Raw genomic sequence first — 18775 nt, 5'->3', positions numbered from 1 at the left:
CTGGGGGTTTTTAATGCCTCCAAGTTTTTGTGGTCAGTCCATACTTCAAAAGGGTGTTTTGCGCCCTCTAGAAAATGATGCCAGGTCATCAAAGCCCATCGAACAGCAAAAGCTTTCTTTTCCCAAATAGCCCAATGTCTCTCAGTTTCTGTTAGCTTACGAGAGGTGTAAGCGCAGGGTTGCAATTTCCCTTGTGCATTCACTTGAAGTAGTACCGCCCCCACTGCAACATCACTAGCATCAGCTTGGACCACAAAAGGTGTGTCCATGTCTGGGTGTTTGAGGACTGGCCCAGCTGCAAACAGACATTTTAATTTCTCGAACGCAGCCTGACATTTCATAGTCCAGTTCAAGGACTTAGGAGGTCTGGGTTTCGCCCCTCCCTTCGACTTCAGGAGGTTTGTAATTGGTAGAGCGATCTTGGCAAAAGAAGGAATAAATTGACAATAGAAGTTGGCAAAACCTAAGAAGCTTTGCAACTGTTTGCATGTGCGTGGAGCTTCCCATTTGGTGACTGCTTTGACTTTCGCTGGGTCCATTTCTATCCCCTTGTGGGAAATGCGATAACCCAGGTAATCTACCTTCTCCTGATGAAATTCGCACTTGGACAATTTAGCATGCAGTTCTGCTGCACGAAGCTTTTTGAGTACTGTGCGAACCAGCTTCATGTGTTCGTCACGTGTTTCCGTGTAAATAAGGATATCATCTAGATAGACCATCATGCCCTTGTAAAGGTGGTCATGTAAAACCTCATTAATTAATTGCATGAAAACAGCTGGCATCCCCTGCAGTCCAAATGGCATAACTCGAAATTGGAAACAGCCAAGAGGGCAATTGAATTCAGTCTTCCACTTGTCTCCTTCCTTAATTCTGACCCGATTGTATGCTTCCCGCAGGTCTAACTTAGTGAAGATCTTCCCCTTCCCCATGTCCTTCATCAGTGGTAAAGGGTAGATATTTTGGGCACAAATTCCGTCAAGGTTTTTAAAATTGACACATAGACGAAAGGAGCCATCTTTCTTTTCCCTGAATAAGACTGGAGCTGCCACCCGGGGCCTAGCAGGCTCAATGAACCCCCTTTCCAAATTTTTGTCAATGAATTTCCTTAATTCGTCCATTTCTCTAGGGGTCATTGAATAAATTTGGGGTTTAGGGAGTTTTACCCCAGGGAGAATATCAATGGTTCAATCGGTGGGCCTGTGAGAGGGCAACTTATCAGAGGATTTCTCACTGAAAACATCTTTCAGGTCCCAGTATTCTATCGGGATTTTCTTCTCCCCTTCAATTTTCTCCTCCCCTCTGGCTGCTAGTTTGGGGTCTGCTTTATCTGGTTCTGGACTCCCCTCCTCCCCTTCAGGGGGTGTGGCAGACCAAATGTGCAACCAACCATTCCTCCAATTTATGTGTGGGTTCCATTTACGGAGCCAGGGTAATCCCAATATAAAGGGCCAGTCCATTCCTGGGGCTACAATGAAACTTATCATCTCTTGGTGGGTCCCCATCCACATTTAAATTGGTTCAGTAACAAAATGAGCAGGGCTTCCCCCCGCAATAGAGCCATCTAATTGACAAAATGCAATTGGGATTTTCAAAGTTTTTAGTCTTAATCCCAATTTCTCAACTATTTCCAGGCTTATAATGCATCGTGAGCAACCGGAATCCAAAAGAGCAAGAATTTTCGCTTGCGTGCCAGAAGAGGGCACTCTAAGCTCAACTGGGACAGTCATGGAGCCTGAATGGGAACTTACCCAGCGTTCAGTCTCATCAGAATCACTGTCATCAGACGAGCTGGGGGTTTTGTTCCTTCCTCCAGGTCGAAGCGTCGAGAAGGCTCCTCCCCCATCAAAGCTGGTTCCTTCCTTCTGCTGGGAGGTTTCTCTAGCTTTTTCTCTTTCCAAGGGGATAGGGCGGTTTGGCTGATCTTGACTCGGCAGTTTACAGCACGGTGCCCCTCCTTTCCACAGCGGAAGCACATGGGAGGCTTGGGTTTGCCTCTAAATCCTCCTTTCCCTTTTTGCAACCTTGGGAGGGGGCTTTTGGCAAGAGGTGGGGATTCCTCACTCTCCCCTTCTCCTTTGTAATAAAGTCTGGCTAAATCAATCTCCACATCAGCGGCTGTCTCATATCAGGGCTGCAATCTACCGGGGGGGGGGGGGGCTCCTGTTCACACATTGCTGATAAACCTCTTTGTTTAAACTATCAGCGAAACAGTCTAGCAAGGCTTCTTCAGACCAACCCCTCATATAAGCTGACAGCTCCTGAAATTCTTGCACATACTCAGCCACTGATCTTTTCCCCTGTCTAAGGGTTTAAATTTAATTCTTGCTCTGCGCTCGGTGAGGGGGTCATCAAAGTGCTTCAAAGCTGCCATAAATCCGTTAAAGTTTCTTAAGAGAGGGGAGTCATTATTATGTAGTCCGACCATCCAGTCAGCTGCTTTTTTTCCCAAAGCCATTAACACTATTCTTACTTTAGCTTCATCTGATCCCAGGTCTTGACCATACATTTGCATATAATTCCACACCTGAATTAGAAACAGCCCGAGTTCTTTAGGATCTCCAGCGTATTTCACACTTAAAGGAGGAACCTTAGCCATTCGGCGTCGGCGAGGGCCCCCGCCCGCTCTTGGAATGTCTCTAGCCGCAGGGAGTGGGGTCGGCACTGGGTCATCTTGTGAAATTCCCCCTTTGGCCCCCCCAGCCTCTCTCAAACTAGGCAAAATGTACCTCCTTTCTGTTTCTTCCTCAGGTCCTCTGTCCACTCCACTCTCTTGAGCCCGGCACTTTTCCCAGGCTCCTTTGAGAGGTTTCATGGCTTGGGACATCATGAGATCTTCCTCTTCAGGGCCACGCGAGTCAGCTGCTGGTTTTCTGGGTCTCCTCACCATAATCCCAGTTAATGGTTCTTCAGATTCCTCTTTCTGTCCCACTCCCCAAGTCCACCTGGGTCGAACAGATGGTTCCTCCACTTGCAGGTCAGCCAGCATTTCTGTCAATGAAGGAGCTGCAGCCACTCCCATGTCTTCTTCTTGATCACTGCCATGGAGGGACATTTTTTCGTCGAGTGCACCCCCCTCGGAAGATGCTCACTCCGGGATGAGTGCCGAGGCTCTCAGGCTCTACCACACCAAGGGAGAACCCATCTTTCTCCCCTCTCCTACAAAACAGCATGAGAAGTAGAAAGGGGCATGTTATATTAATGAAGACACCCCACACTTAAAGTGGTTCCCCTTAGACAGGAAACAGAAAATGATTATAAACATGCCTGCTGAATGGTCAGCCTCCTTGCTTTAACAGTTTTGGGTTGCCAAATTCAACTCAGACACTTCCCAGCTGAGGGGTTTCCTACTGCCCAATAAATGCATTTATTTATGGGAATGGTTCTGAAACATAAAAAAAAGTGCCAGCCCGCGCGCCAGCAGAGGCGGGTAAAACACACACACACACACACACTACTTACAATAATACAATTACTTACAAATTACATTAATTTTGAATTCCTCCCCCTCCCTCTGACCCACATACCTTTTCCAGCTGTTTCACAGAGAATTTCAACTCTGCTCTTGTCTGCCATGATGAAAATGTAAAAACGTAAAAGGAAAAAGGCAAGAGCTGCTGAGGTCAGGCTGGGTTAGCTGCTGCCAGAGTCTCCAATGGATGACTCTGCTTAACTGTTTAAAAAAGCCTCTAAAAAAAGTGCCCTCTATAGGAGGAGGCGAGAGAACCATGTGCCTCATCTACATAAGGAATTTTTTCAGCTTTTAACCCTTGCTTAACTCTGCTCGAGTAATCATAAAGATAGACTAAATGAGGCACGTGGTTCTCCCACCTCCTCCTGTAGAGGGCACTTTTTTAGAGGCTTTTTGAAACAGTTAAGCACTAAGCAGAGTTGTCCACTGTGACTCTGGCAGCAACTACCTCAGCCTTTTTCCTTTTACATTTCCTTTTCTTTTCACGATGACAGTGGTGAGGCCCTGCCTCCCTGACTGCACGTCCCTGGTGGGAGGGGCTACAACTGGGTTTTGTCTAAGCCTGATTGGTCCAAAGACTGAGGGAAATTTCTTACAGTATCCTCCTTTCCCTCCTGGCTCCCAGATTCCTCTCAGCCTTTGGTCCAAGCACTAGCTTTGGCTCCTTTGAGGTATTGTGACTTCTAGATTGTTTTTCTTTCGGTTAATTGGTTAAATCAAATTCTAAATTTCTGGCTGCTGGCCATAGAGACTGTCTTGCTTGTCTCAAGGAGGTAGGATAGCCCTGGATCCTGCCTCTGGGCCTTAGAGAGTCCTGCCTGGTCCCTGGGCCTGCGGGGATGGCAGCCTCCTATCCGAGCAGCCGAGGAGCTTATTGCCGGCTTTTGCCCTGGGCGGCGGCCGTGATAGTCCGGCAGGCTCCGAATATCTTCGCGCTGTCTTCAAATTGCCTTCTAAGGCTTCTAACAGTGCCATGGCTTGGAGAAACAGCTGCGGCTTGAAGAAACAGCACCACGGCTTTAAACAGCACGCCGCAGCTTGGAGACAGCGTGCCATGGTTTAGATCGCAACCGCGGCTTCAAAGGCAGCGCCGTGGCTTGTAACGGAGCTCTGCAGCTTAAAGACAGCCTCACCTTTAACTGATTGCCTTTCTGGACATTGGGGGAGCGTGTGGCTCGCTGCAAGCCGGCTGTCGGCCCAGAGCCATTAACCCAGAGGTGCAGTTTCTTCTTCACCAGGAGGGGTGCTGGCCATTTTGTGCACCCACTTGGAGCCGGCCAATTTGTTTGAAGGTGTTGGTAGCCTGCTTCGTGGCTATACATCAAGAAAGGCAGGTTATTGTTGGGAGTGCCTGCATCGCGGTCATAAACCAAGGCTGGCAGGCGTAAAACAAGACACCTGTAGCTGTTGCTGAGCGGCCTTCTACTTCATGGCGAATGTGAGTCAGACATGTCTACCACAGTCCCTGACCTGGCACAGGCCTCCATTGGGGCCCAAGGCGAGATTACTGTAGAGGGATAGGGCAGGTCCAAAACCAGGGCAGTGGCCTCCAAGCCAATGGCTGACCAATGACCTTCCAGGGCTGCAGTTCAGGATGAACTGAGAAGACAGAAGGTCTTGGAGAAGAGAGTGGCCAGGGCAGAGAAGCAGGTTGCCAGGTCCAGCTCCCCCAGCAGATCCAGATCTCCAATTAGGCCCGGCTCTCATCATTCTGAATCCTCTCCCAGGGGCTTCAGCCCTTCCTCCCCTTCCATTTCACCAGCTAGGCCTCTCAAGCAGGTGACATCTCCCTCCCCTCGCATTTTGCCTCGATTGCCCAGGGGTGGAAGTGGGGATCCTCTAGAGGGTGGTTCTCAAGATTATCTTCAGGCTTCACATCTAGCCCCTCAGGGCCTTCCAGTGGCAGGGTCGTCTGATGAGGATTTGGAGCTTTCACCTGAAAGCATCAGGAGATTCATTTCATCTGCCATTTCAAAAGGCATAGCTTCAGGTCTTTCCCAAAGGGGGCATTCCTCCCATGGAGAGGGCAGACATCACTCTGAATCCAGACAATCTTCTTCACATAGGCAGTGTCATGCTTGACCCCATCTCCCTCGGTGGTCAGCGAAGGGTCAGTTCTAGGGGACACACCATGATATGGGATTTTCTGAGGATGAGGACACTATTCCTCCTGATCCCCCAGCCTTCCCTGGTCTCTTCTCTACCCCTTGTTCAAGCCTCTTCTCCATAAGGCTAAAAAGACCATTAATATTGGTACGGGGGTTCCCCCTGTAGCATCCCCTAGGGATCCTAATTTGGCTATGTTTACCAATGCCAACACGAATAAGGAAGAGGTTCTAGCTCCTCCACTATTTCTAGAAGTGGTTTAAACCAGTCGGCCCGCTCTTCTACCCTACCCAATCCTGGGAGCAATGATCGCTGCTTCTACAATATGGAGCAGGCTTTCTCCCAGGCACTTCAATTGCCCACTGTTGACGCTCCTGTAGCGGCCTTAGCCAATGCCTCGACAGTAGTGTCAGAGTATGTGGCCAATAATTAAAGCCAGAGGACAAGCGGGCAGAACTTACTTTGCATTAAACTTCAACGCTTCCATCTGGGTTATTAAATCTGCCACGGCGGCATCCTACTTTAATTGAGCGGCGGTCATGTGGATTCGCCAGCTGCAGGATCGCATCCCGCTCCAGGATGAGCGCTTTCATCAGGACCTCACCAAAATTATTTCTGCCATGCAGTTCTCTGTGGATGCCACTTTAGATGCTGTTAAATTCTTGGCCCAAGCTTCATCCATCTTAGTGGCATCCAGACCCCTATTGTGGCTGCGCGGTTGGCAAATGGATAATAAATCCAAATGGAACCTAGCAGAGCCCCATATTCAGGTACCAATCTTTTTGGAGAATCGTTGGACCTGATTCTTATTAAGAATAAAGATAAGAAGGTCCTTCCCACAAACACCAAGAAGCCGGAGGCCTGTCCGGCTTCTTACCATAGGCCATCCTTCAGGGCCCCTGAGCCAGACTACTGCCAACAAAGGTACTTCCCATATAGATCTGACCGACAGAATCAACGCCGTTATACCAGGACAGGGGGAGGTACCAGGGACACTCCAAATGGCCCTTTTGTTGGGGGGGGGGCGGTCGCCCATTCCGCAAAGGGAAATGACTCCAACCCGAGTCATCCCATTGGCGGCTGCCTGACACTCTTCGTGAATCAGTGGGATCAAATAACATCAGATGCGTGGGTCAGGTCCATTGTCAGGGATGGCCTCCGTCTGGAATTCCTTTCTTCACCCCCGACGCTCTTCAGAACCTTTTCCACGTCCCAGAATCTGGAACGCTGCTGCCTGATGGATCTAGCCATCCAACATCTGCTGGACATTTGGTCAATAGAGCCGGTCCCACTGGCGGAACATGGGTTGGGCAACTACTTCAACCTGTTCGTCATTCCAAAGAGGTAGGGGGCTGGAGGGCAATTCTGGACCTGAAGCACCTCAACTCTTATCTGGTTTACAGGCACTTCAAGATGTCCTCCCTCAGGTCCATCCTTCTGGGCATCAGGTGTGGGGATTACCTGGTGTCCGTGGACCTAACGGAGGCCTATCTTCACATACTGATTTTGCCATCCCATCGCAAATACCTCTGATTCTCACACAATGGGCGCCACTTCCAATATCAAACCCTTCCCTTTGGACTAGCCTCAGCTCCGTGAACATTCACAAAGGTCTTGGCGGCATTGGCGGCTCACCTGCAGGCATCTCCGGTGAGACTCCAATGTTACCTAGATGACGTGCTCCTTCAGGCACAGTCCCACACAAAAGTGGTTCACGACTTACAACTCACCATCCAGACATTACAGTCCCTGAGGTTTTCTGTCAACTTCCCCAAGAGTCACCCATTGCCCTCAACAAAGATCCTTCACCTGGGGGCAATAATAGACTCTGTCATGGGACTAGTTCGTCTTTCCTCAGAATGACTCAACAATCTTCAAGCACTGGCATGTCAGGTCCGCGCAAGTTGGTCCATTTCAATCTTGACCTTGGCCCGTCTATTGGGCAAGATGGTGTCATGCATAGGGATACTATCCTAGGCCCGTCTTTACTCCTGACCACTATAGTGGGTGCTCATCTTCTTTCAACAGCAATGCATGAGCAATTACCTGAGGAACATTCCCCTGTCACCAGGTCTTTGTCTCTCTATGCGGTGGTGGCTGTCTCCTGCCCTACACCGAGGGTCGGAGATTTGGGAGCCGGATCGGGTTACATTGGGGGGCATTGATGGACTCCAAATTGGTGCAGGGTCGTTGGACGATCTCAGACCTGCGCCACAACATCAATTGGCTGGAGCTGAAGGCAACTCGTCTGGCCCTCCTTCATTTCTGGGACTCAATTCTGAACTGCCACATGCTTCTCCTGACGGACAATGTAGCCACAAAGGCTCACATAAACCGTCAGGGGGGCACCCACTCCAAGTGTCTCTAACTGGAGGCTCTGAAACTCAGCTCCTGGGCGGAGAAGCATCTGGCGTCAATAACATCAGAATACATATCCGGTCCGGCCAACCATCAGGCTGATTGGTTGAGCCGCGTGACAGTCGACAATGGCGAATGGCAGTTGATTCCTGAGCTGTTTCGAAGAATCTGTCTTTGCTTCGGCACACTGTTGGTGGACTTGTTCACAAGCCCGGCAAACGCCCAACTGCCACGATTCTTCTCTTGCTTCCCAGCCCGGAATGCACAAGGGACAGATGCTCTCAGGACCAAATGTCCTCCAGGCCTATTCTATGCCTTTACCCCTCTCCCACTAATCCCAGGGACCCTGAGGAAGATAGTGGTAGAGAGGGCTCACATTATCCTAATAGCACAATACTGGCCCAGACGTCCCTGGTTTGCGGACCTTGTCCAACTGTCCATCTCTCCCCCATGGAGAATCCCTCAGGAGGAGATCACCCTGTGCCAGGGGCTCCAGGTCCACCCGGAGCCCTAGTGGGTCCACTTGACCGCCTGGCACTTGAGCGGCGCCTCCTGAGGAACACAAACCTCTCTGCCAGGGTCATTTCCACCATTGAGGCCTCCAGGCGCCCGTTGACCACGCGTATTTACAATGCATCATGGTTCTCCAACTGGTGTGTCGGCCGGCATTGTCGTCGTCGAGGCCTTGGTGGCTCAAGTCCTCAATTTTTTGCAAAAGGGTTTAGATGAGAGGCTGGCTCCTAGCACCCTCCATAGACAAGTGGCAGCCTTGTCCTCCGTTCTGGTGGGGGACAGGCGTTGTCCTTTATCTCAGGTTTCCCTAATCAAGGGGTTTCTAAAGGGAGAGGCTAACATCCGCCCTCCCCCCCTACACCACTTCCCCATGTGGGGTCTCCCTCTAGTCCTTAGGGCATTGACTGGGGCTCCATTCGAACCGTTGAGAACAGTACATTTGAGATTCGTTGCACTTACGGTGGCTTTTCTAGTGGCCGTGACATCCGCTAGGCAGATTTCTGAACTGGGGGCACTGTCCTCCAAAGATGACCTTTGTCAATTCCATCAGAATAGGGTGGTCCACCATTTGGACCCAACGTTCCTCCCAAAGGTCAAGTCCCCATTTCATAGGGGGCAGGAAGTCATTCTTCCCAATTTTTGTCCAGCTCCCTCTCATGAGAGGGAACGTCCTTGGCACTGACTGGACATCCATTGCATGCTGCATATTTATCTGTGACACACGGCACCGATTCGTTGGTCTGAGGCTCTCTTCATATCTTTTCAGCCTGGTTCCCTACGGGCCAGGGTCTCCTCTGCCACTATCGGTCGATGGTTACGACAGGCTATCACTGCCGCTTATGAAGCCTCAGGTCATCCACTTCTGGCGGGGATTACGGCCCACTCCACTCGGAGTGCTGCAACAATGGCAGCTTGGGCCACCAGGGCCCCGTTCGAGGATATGTCTGGTGGCCACCTTGGCCTCTACGACGTCCTTTGTCCGTCACTATCGTCTGGATAGTTTTGCATCAATAGAAGTGTCCTTTGGACGTAGGGTCCTGCAAAGAGTAGTGACCGCCCCTTCCCCGGGATTTAATTCCCTCCTTGGAACTTAGCTTGGGTACATCCCAGCTGTAGCCCCTCCCACCATCTCTGCTGGAAAAGGAACATTGGTCCTTACCTGAATGTCTCTTTTCGAAAGGATGGCGGGAGGGGCTACATCCCGCCCTAGTTAGTTATTCTTAGTGATCAAAACGGTGAAGGGCGGTCGGCGCGGTTGTGTTTCTTATTATTATCTTTCAGCTTCTTCATATGACCTCGAGGAATCTGGGAGCCAGGAGGGAAAGGAGGATACTTTAAGAAATTTCCCTCAGTCTTTGGACCAATCAGGCTTAGACAAAACCCAGCTGTAGCCCCTCCCACCATCCTGCCAAAAAGAGACGTTCAGGTAAGGACCAACGTTCCTTCTTTCAAATTTGCAAAAATAGCCTTGGCGTTAGCAATTCCCCTTCTTCTCCTCACTCCCTTAACTCATGTATGTTCAAAATAAACATCATAAAAATATTTTGTACACCAATGTGCATAACTTACTTTAAAAAAATGAATTCTACTATTGTGGAATTTTAAAATACTTTGACTTTATCTTCCTTTTCTTTTTATCTTTTGAGAGCAGGACAGCCAATTTCTTGTCTAATAATCAGAAGGAAATCTGATTCTGAGGACACCAAAGAGATGTGTAAAAGTCTAGTGTGCCAATCTGGCAGATAACATCAAGTCATGGCTGTCTAGGAACATTTTGAATTTGTCACAACTATCTTAATGCATATTGTAATAAATTGCTTCGTTGGAAGATAATTTCTTCATTCTTTCAAAATTCAAGAATACTGGCATGATAGGAGATTCAACAATGAAATTCTTGAATTCTTTTCTTTTTTAAGAATATGTATCCAGATGTACAAAATTCCTGTGTGCATGCTCGAAGTATAAATGAAAGGAATACAAAGTTGAGATTGGCAGGATAAGTATGTAAAAATTCTAGCACATTCTGTCATGATTTGCTAACAATTGTAAATGGTTAAATGACGAATTTGTTTACAATGAAGCATAAGATTGTGTGCATGATGAGGCACGGCAGTTCTATAAGCAACCAGCCAGAAAAAAGTGTATAATACAAAATTGCTTAGTCTAAATATAACGTAGGGAAAAAAAAACCTATTCCTATAATGAGACAGAACAGATATCCAGAGATTAAAATGTTTGATATAGTTTTCATATTGATTATTTGTTTTGATGATGTAGCAATGGAAGGAGAAAACTATTGCCTTTATTATCTGGGCATAACTCTCTTGAAACATCTAGTTAACAACTGCTAGCAGCTGGATTCTTTTTTAACTTTTTTCCCACACAATAAATTTTCTTATCTCATTTTTTAAACTTTTCCTATCAAGTCAGATGGAATGAAATTCAGAATCCAGTAAGTTAAAACATAAATTACTGTGCAATTAATATCAAAATACTATTAATACTATCAAATTGGAAGTTTAAAACAGGGTGATCAAACTCACTGTGTCACGTTGCTGTCATGTGATGTTTTGTAACATTTTTCCCATTCGCAGAGGTGGGGTGGGCATGGTCTGCATTTGACATATCCGCCCCGTGGGCCATCAGTTTGACACCCCTGATTTAAAACCTGGTGATAAAAGTATGTCTTTACAACTTTTTTAAATTTTGAAATAGTGGGAAATTAAAACAACATCTGACACCTGCAATGTACCTTAGTTATAACATAAATTTAAACTATTCAACGAATTTCTTGAATCTTACTAGAGTCTTGGGAGAAATCTTTCTACATGGATCTTCTAGAGGTAATGAATAGAACAAAGAAGGTTCCATGTCTGCAGTGTAAATGTGATTCTAAAGCAGGCTTAGTGTATATGCATGAAAAGGACTTTAATGTATCTTTGTAGATGTATCTTCTAGGACAGGGATCCCGATCTGTTAGGAACCGACCCACACAGCTGGAGGAAAGCAGCGAGCAAGCGAACCCTACTGTAAACTGTGGACACGTGGGAGCTGGGTTGCGCATTCTTCTCCCTCACTCTGGTCTGTGGAAAAATTGTCTTCCACTAAACCGGTCTCTGGTGTCAAAAAGGTTGGGGACTGCTATTCTAAGAGGTCTTCATATGATGTTTGTTCAGACCCAGATTTTAACTCCCAAGGAGTTTCATCCTCCATTCTAGTTTTTTCTTCACATTAATGGCAGAGATCAGTCTGATGGAATGAGCCAGGTAATAGACATACATAATCTGCAAAATGTCCCATTAGACAAGACTGCTGTAGTGGTTGTCTATTGTTGCTCTAGAGTTGGCAGTGCCAAAATTAAATAAGAGACTTACTGCATACTAAAAAAAAAATCAAAGCACACATATCAATTATAATAAAATAACTTTGGAGGAAGGAAGCTGATTAATGGATGCCTATCACCTAGTTCAAAACTCCTTTCTCTGGCACACAGACTGTTATCCTCCCAAACAATTTCAAATATCCAAAGAGATTGTATGTCTGCATATGTTTCCATGGCTACTTTTGTGTTTTTATTCTCTAAAATAATATCCCATTTTTTACGATAGGCAAATGGTGTGTTGTTTTAAAGAAAGTAGTCTTCCCATGTGTCAGCTAGAGAGCCTTTTTCTTCCTGTTATAAAGCAGCTGACAATATTGAGATGTGCACATTTTCCTTGAACCCGTTCCGCTATACATTATTCCTCTTTCCCCAAAAGGCAGGTCCCTCGATGCAAAACTCCAGAAGAGATAGTACCTCTGTTTCTGTTAATGGAGCATGACATCTTCAGCTTGCTGGGCTGCAAAGAGTTAAAAGCAGACAGTTTCCAAGTGCAATGGTTTCCCTGTCCCTCCCTCCCGCTCCCTCTCTCTTTTTCTTGCCTCCTCCTCCTCCTCCTCCTCCTCCCCACCCTATTTCTGTCTCTCTTCTCCACCCCTCCCTCTAGTTTTGGCAGGGGATTAAAGTAGCTCCCCCCTGTGGCAGCAGTGACCCAGAAATGAGTTTGATTCAGAGTCCTTCCTCCATAACAAGTAAAAACGTCAGTCAGAGTGAGAGGCTCTCGCTCTCTTTTACCCTGGGTGTGAGTGTGCGTCTATGTGCGTGTGCGAGTGTGAAGGGAGACACAATCTGTTCCCATTCTCCAATGCTTGTCTGAACTCATGAGGCAGCACGGAGCCCTTCGCGCAGAGAAACTCCAACCTGACTGGCAACCATCTCGGCGGCAACAGCAGCAGGTAACTGGCCAGGCAGTTCCTTACGTTCGCCTTTCCGCCCGTCGCCGCAGAAGGAGCTGCCTTGCACAGCCATATTTGATGTGTGGTGGTGGGGCTTTTTTTTGGGGGGGGGGGGGCTCGTTTAGCTTTGGAGTTCTCCAGAAGCAGCTAGAGAGCAGTTTAATGCCGAAGGTCGCTGCCTAGTGGAAATAATATAGTACGTCATTAATATGGCGCCAAAAGATTTGCTTCTTGATAGGGAGCAAAAAGAGGAGGCAGTTGAGTTGCAGCTTCGCTATCCCATAAGCAACTTGTACATTGCTGGGGAGGAAGGGGGTGGGGGCAAAGGAGGAGGAAGGAAAAAGAAAAATCCGATTATTTTGGAACGTTTCAGAACATCCGAATTGGAGGGGGAAGGGGAAGGGGAGTTAAGGGCTGGCTGTATTTTCTGTCGCTGCAGACTTCGCTTTTCGCAAACCAGAAGCTTCTTAGGATGAACCCGATGAATGATTCGGGTTGCAGAGTGATTAATAATAAGAATAAATATGACAATAATGTTGGGCTCTTTCTTCCGGACTTGGGGGCTATTTTGTAATCGATCCAGAGACTTTTGCCAGTTCTCTTTGTGGGTGAGGACGGGCCACCCTAAAAACGCATCCACTCTGAATGAGAGGGAGAGATCAGCCGTAACGGAAAAGTGAAGCGCGTTTTAACAACTTGGAAGACAGATGGCAATGGCAGAGCACAGGTCCTTTTTAGACAGCTTTAAAAAGCAGGGGGAGGGGTGGCCAGAGCCAGAATCTGTCGCCGTGTCACCCACATGTTCGGAAAATCCGTTGCAGTAATTCAAGGGCAAGGATACGGAGGGATAAGATGATAAACACCTTTTACTGACAAATGCTCCTTTTCTTAATAAATCAGATTTGGCTCCAAATTTGTTTGGAAGCCGTGGTACGGCTATTTTTGTCAAGTTATATATAGAGAGAAATATAGTCTCCTCAACTGCATTAAGTTTATATACACACACACACACACAAACAAACTTAATGCAGTTCAGGAGACTATATTTCTGGAGACGAGCATCTTAGGGGATTTTTAGTTAAAAGGGCAGCTGGATTCTTTAAACAAAAAAAAACAAACACCCAGTCTGATATTCTCACCAGAAGCCCGAAATGCTTTTCCCGCGCCTGTTGGGCTGCAAGTGGGAAGACCCCGAAACTGCACGTGTTAAGGAAGTGTGAGCATATGGATGGCATGAAAACAAGGGGGGTGTGGTGGTGCGTTTAGCAACGGAGCGTGTTGTTCAACCGCTATTCTGCTGGGTGGCAGCAGATTGTCAATGCTCAACACTGCTGCTGCTGGCGTAAATGATTAACGTAGCGAGAGGGAAAGAAGACGAAACGTGGAATGTCGCCTGGGATTCGAAGCTCTTCAGAAGAATCTCATTTGCTACACTTATTAGCCCCTCCGCTTCCGTAAGGAGGCGGGGTTTCTCCGCTGGGCTACGCTCGAAGGCAAGGAATCTTGGGTGGTTGGCAGAATAGCCGGCCGGCGGGTCAACAAGCAGGTGCGCGGCGTCAGCAAAAAACCTGAACTTCTCCATTCTTTCTGAGCAATCTTACTCCTCCCTTTTTACCGAAGGGGAGGCACTTGAATACCTGCGCCGTTGCTGTGCAGCCACGAACACTCGCAAGTGTGTGTGTGCGTGCAAACTTTTCAAAGCATTCTTCACCCCGAGGGTTAGAATTTGTTCTCAAATCCCTCTGAATGAATTAGTCGCGAGGCTTGCCAGTAGAGTCGTGAAACACTACCGCGGGGCTTTTCAGAGGTAACGTCGGATGCTGGTGGACTAGTCTTTTTTTCCCCTCTCCCTCCCCATTTGGGAAATCGTACAGGGGTAGCACGATGGTAATGCAGTGTTTCGTATTAGAAACGTCAGAAGGTGCACCAGAGCGGTCTGAGCTAAGAAACCCCCGATTTGCGACATTACTTATTAACGGGGATAAAATAGGTCAACGAAAGAAGGGTGGATAGGACGGGCGGAACTCAAGCTCAGTTGGAGGGATGTGGAAACATGTTTCCCTCCGCATCAAGGCAAATAAAATGGATGTAGACGATGGTGTGTTCAAACAGCTACTTCTCTGCCACCAAACGGGCCGTGGTCGGCTCCTCCCGCCTTCAGGAGGAGCGATGTGGGTGGGAGGAAGAAAATGCATCAAGCGGTTTGATGAAATTAGACAAAGCCCCCCGGGACCTTTTCTGCATGCCCATCACCTTATCACTTTCTACCTTCGATCTTTGCAAGATGCTGGAGAAGCGTTTACATTTCTAGTCTTTTTCAATCATCCTTTATTACGGGGCTTCTATTTTAGGTGGTTCCCACCCCCCTCCTTCCCATCGCTTCTCTCTAACGTGTGGGGACTAGAGGGCGTTGATTTGTTTGCAACTGCTTGCTGGATTATTTCCTCTGACGGGGTGATACAGTTTCCAGAACTGTCGAGTGGTGGGAGGAGAGAGACGGGCGAACTGCGGGGTGGGAGCAGAAAAGCAGGGCCTGGGAAATATTCGAGGCTCCTGCCGCTCAATCCACGGACCCTTCCCTCCCTATTTCCCCAGACGTTACAACATGGAGATCAAGCTGGGGGGGCCTGCACTACAGCTTTTCGCGAGCAGCGATGGTTTTGGGAAGCAAAGCTCCACCGGGAACACCAAGTTTGATTTGCAACCGGGGCTGTGCTGATTGGTGCAGCTGGGAGAGAGGGCGGAGCGGAAGAAGAGAGACTGGAGGATGCGCCGCGGGGGCTTGATCAGTTTCAAATGCGGAGACTTGTAACGGCGATGTTGCTGGTGTTTGGCTGGTCAGCCCCCTCTCCCCCCCACCCCCAAACTCGGTTCGCAGAATTTCCTCTGGAGAGGAGGCTTGTTCTTTCTGTACTATCCGTCTACTTAACTCTTGCGGTTTAAGGTGTTCCCGCGTTCACCGAGTGATGGGATTGAAAAGGTCGTGTAAGAGCGACCTTTCACCTATGGAATTGGAAAAATTGGTGAGCTGCTGGTATAGGACTGGCGTAGCTTTTTATTTGCTGTAGTCTCCTAATTAGGATGCTGATGATGAGAGAGTTGGAATGAAATCTGTGACTGGTCTAAGATCCTACATCTAGAAATGTCATCAGGAAGCTAAGATCCAGCTTGAAAATTATCCCCTTTCATCTCCCAAATAAGAACCTGCCTGTTAAATCAGATTTGTGGGATTTCTTGGAATCTTTGTTCCACTCCCAAGAAGCTCAAATCAGTGAAGTGTGTTCACAAACTAATTCTTGTGGGTACTTAATTTTGCAGAAAGAAGTGGTGTAGGTTATATTTACAACAGAGTACAAAAAATCACTTTAGGTAGATACTTATCTCAGATGACAATCTGATAACTGTTAAGTAGACCTATAGGTAAAGTTGCATTCTTTTAGCATTTAAAATAGTGAATGTACAATTTCTAATTATTTCATAGAGATGTTACAGATTAGGTTGTAGATTTTGTATCTTCAGAATATGTCGTGAAATATTCATATTAATTAAAGTAACATACAAAGAATAGCAACTTGGCTGTTGAATTTTTGGATTTTTTCATAGGCTACTGAGTAAAGGTAAGCGTTGACTTATAGCAGTTTGTTTAGTGCCCATTTGAAATTACAATGACACTTAAAAGAATGACATGAATATTTTTCATATTTATTACTGTTGCAACATCCTCAAAGTTTAGCCACTTGGAAATTGACTTACCATATATTTATGACAGTTGCAGTGACCTGGGGTCACGTGTTCACCTTTTGCAACCTTCTGACAGGCAATGTCAATGAGAAAGGTAGATTCATTTAACAACTGTTACTAACTTAACTGCAGTGATTCACTTAACTGTGGCAAGGAAGATGGGGTAAAACTCACTTAACAAATGTCTCAGCAAAACAAATTTTGGGCTCAAGTGTGGTTGTAAGTCAAGGACTATCTGTACACCATTGTAAATACAGCTTAGAATCAAATAGATTTCCATTGCTCTTAATGGATGCCATAAACACAATCTGGACTCAGACGTGCTAAAGTTAAATTGCCATTGCTACAGTTTGTCTCAGCTGATCTGGAAAAAGTATGTACTTACACCATCTTCTGCAGATACCCAGGCTTGTATGCAATGTTCCCTCTAATTTTTTTTCAGTGTGAGCGGAAAAGTATAGTGTTTGAGCAGTACATTTTCATGCCTGAGCACCTGAATTTTTTTCACAGATGTCACCTAAGACAACAACGAAATCAGTGTTATTTGAAACTCAAAGTTATGTTTATTCAAGGGACCCGCTTAATTAAAGCGTGCTATAATATCAGTATGACTTACAATACTGCAAGTCTGCAATATTAAAATACTTGTATAGGGGATCCCCAGGATCCCCCAAAGAGATCAAATCACAACCAGTATGCCACCTTCTTGGTATATTGTTTTTATTTTCATTGAGTTTTTAAAAATGAGCATTATTTCATCCTTTTTTTCTTTATTTTTCATTGGTATCTGCAATTTGTGTTAATTCTGTTCATACATATAATATAAATGAAAAACCCAGCTCTCTTAAAAATCTTTTAAGTTCTTTGTGGTGCTCTCTTTAAGAATTGGCCAACTAATATTTCTGTTCCCCCAACAAATGCCAGGCAGAGTTAACTGAAAAAGTAATGAAAGGACATTTTCCTAGTATTTATGAATAACAGTTCATATTTATATCTGCTAGGTTTAGCAGAGGACAACCAATTATTCTAAAGCTATTATTGTTGCTTGTATCTCCTAATTTCAATATTTTTCTTGACACTCAGTATATCTTGCAACTATTTGCATTTGGCAAATAAATAGGGTAAGTGATTATGCTTTTTAAAGACATTTAAGTAATTGATAGTAATTAGTATTTTGCATGTTGTGCGCAAAAACTGAGTATTCCATTCCCCAAAACACAGCAGGAACAAAAAAGATAACATTCCCTCCCCCTCTCCTAAAAATCTTTCAACTGGAAAGTTCACAATAATTACATGCACCTCTTAAAGGAGCCGTTGCAAATACCCCTTTTTTTACCGTTTTACTGAAATGTGAAAACTCAAGATAAATGTTTTTAATTCATTGCTAAGGAGGGAGGGGGCAGGGGGTGTTTATTGTTTACTACTTTATTGAGGGCTCCAGACCGTCACCCTCCGTCTTGCAAAAAGCATGATCTCACACCCACTAAAATCTCCCCCTCCGCCTCAGTTCATTATCCCTTTCTGCAGCCACTTTTCCTCCTCCCTCCCCAAGATTCACCCGCCAACACCAAGAGGAACAGGAAAAGAGGCGCCTTCTCTGCCCGGTGCCCCATACCACTGTGCCCCGAAAGCCAGCTGGAACCCCCCAAAGTGGCCGGTTAATTAGCTTCCCCACTTCAGTCAAGTGAAGCCTCTGCCAGGAGGGGGTGGGCGCAATCCAATCCGAATGGGAGCCAACACCCGTCGCTCGTTCCCTGCTGGCTCTAGATTGTCCTGGGAACCGGCAAGTGTGAGCAAGAGAGGGCGGAAGACGCCCGCTTTCTCTCCCCACTGCCTAAGTCCGGCTGCACAACCAACCACAGAGCAAAACTTTCCCTGCCTCCGCCCCGAGAGTGGAGAGATATAACTTCTGTGAAATAAATCAGCCTGGATGTTCTGCAGCTTGGAGCAGAATCGGCAGGGACTCCAACCATTATGCAAAGAAAGCCCAGGAGCACAAAAGTTAGCGCCGGGAGCGGAGAGTGGCCTCTCATCTAACAGGAAGTGTAACATTGAAAATCATGCGCGGCACTTGGAAACTGCTGCGTGGTGTTTCCATATTATGTGTGCGGCCGTGCAGGCGCGCACCTTAGAGGGAACACTGCTTGTATGTCTGTTCTCTATTAATAGTAGTTCTGTAGTCTAAGAGTGGTCCCAAACTTTTCTGGCTCTGCGGACTGGCAGGGGAGAGGGGATGGGTTCTACTTGCACAAATGAAATGGTGCATGCTCGCCTGCCATTTGCGTGGCCCAGTTTCCAGTGAGGTGGACCAGC

The 18775-nt window shown here is 46.8% G+C and overlaps 1 protein-coding gene across 2 annotated transcripts in view; it reads left to right on the top strand.

The window, feature by feature from the left end:
- The first annotated feature begins 12421 nt into the window (after positions 1-12421).
- JADE1 (jade family PHD finger 1) overlaps positions 12422-18775 on the top strand; it is a 130258-nt gene continuing 123904 nt past the window's right edge. Inside the window, exon 1 of one of the 2 annotated variants that reach the window (XM_032223573.1) lies at positions 12422-12721. The gene's annotated coding sequence lies outside the window, so the exon portion shown is untranslated. The remainder of the gene's footprint in view (positions 12722-18775) is intronic. The other variant, XM_032223575.1, reaches the window with a different exon arrangement.

The sequence above is a fragment of the Thamnophis elegans genome, chromosome 9 (genome assembly GCF_009769535.1).
Source record: "Thamnophis elegans isolate rThaEle1 chromosome 9, rThaEle1.pri, whole genome shotgun sequence".
NCBI lineage: Eukaryota > Metazoa > Chordata > Lepidosauria > Squamata > Colubridae > Thamnophis > Thamnophis elegans.
Note: the sequence above shows the minus strand (reverse complement) of the source record. Positions and strands in the feature narration are given on the sequence as shown.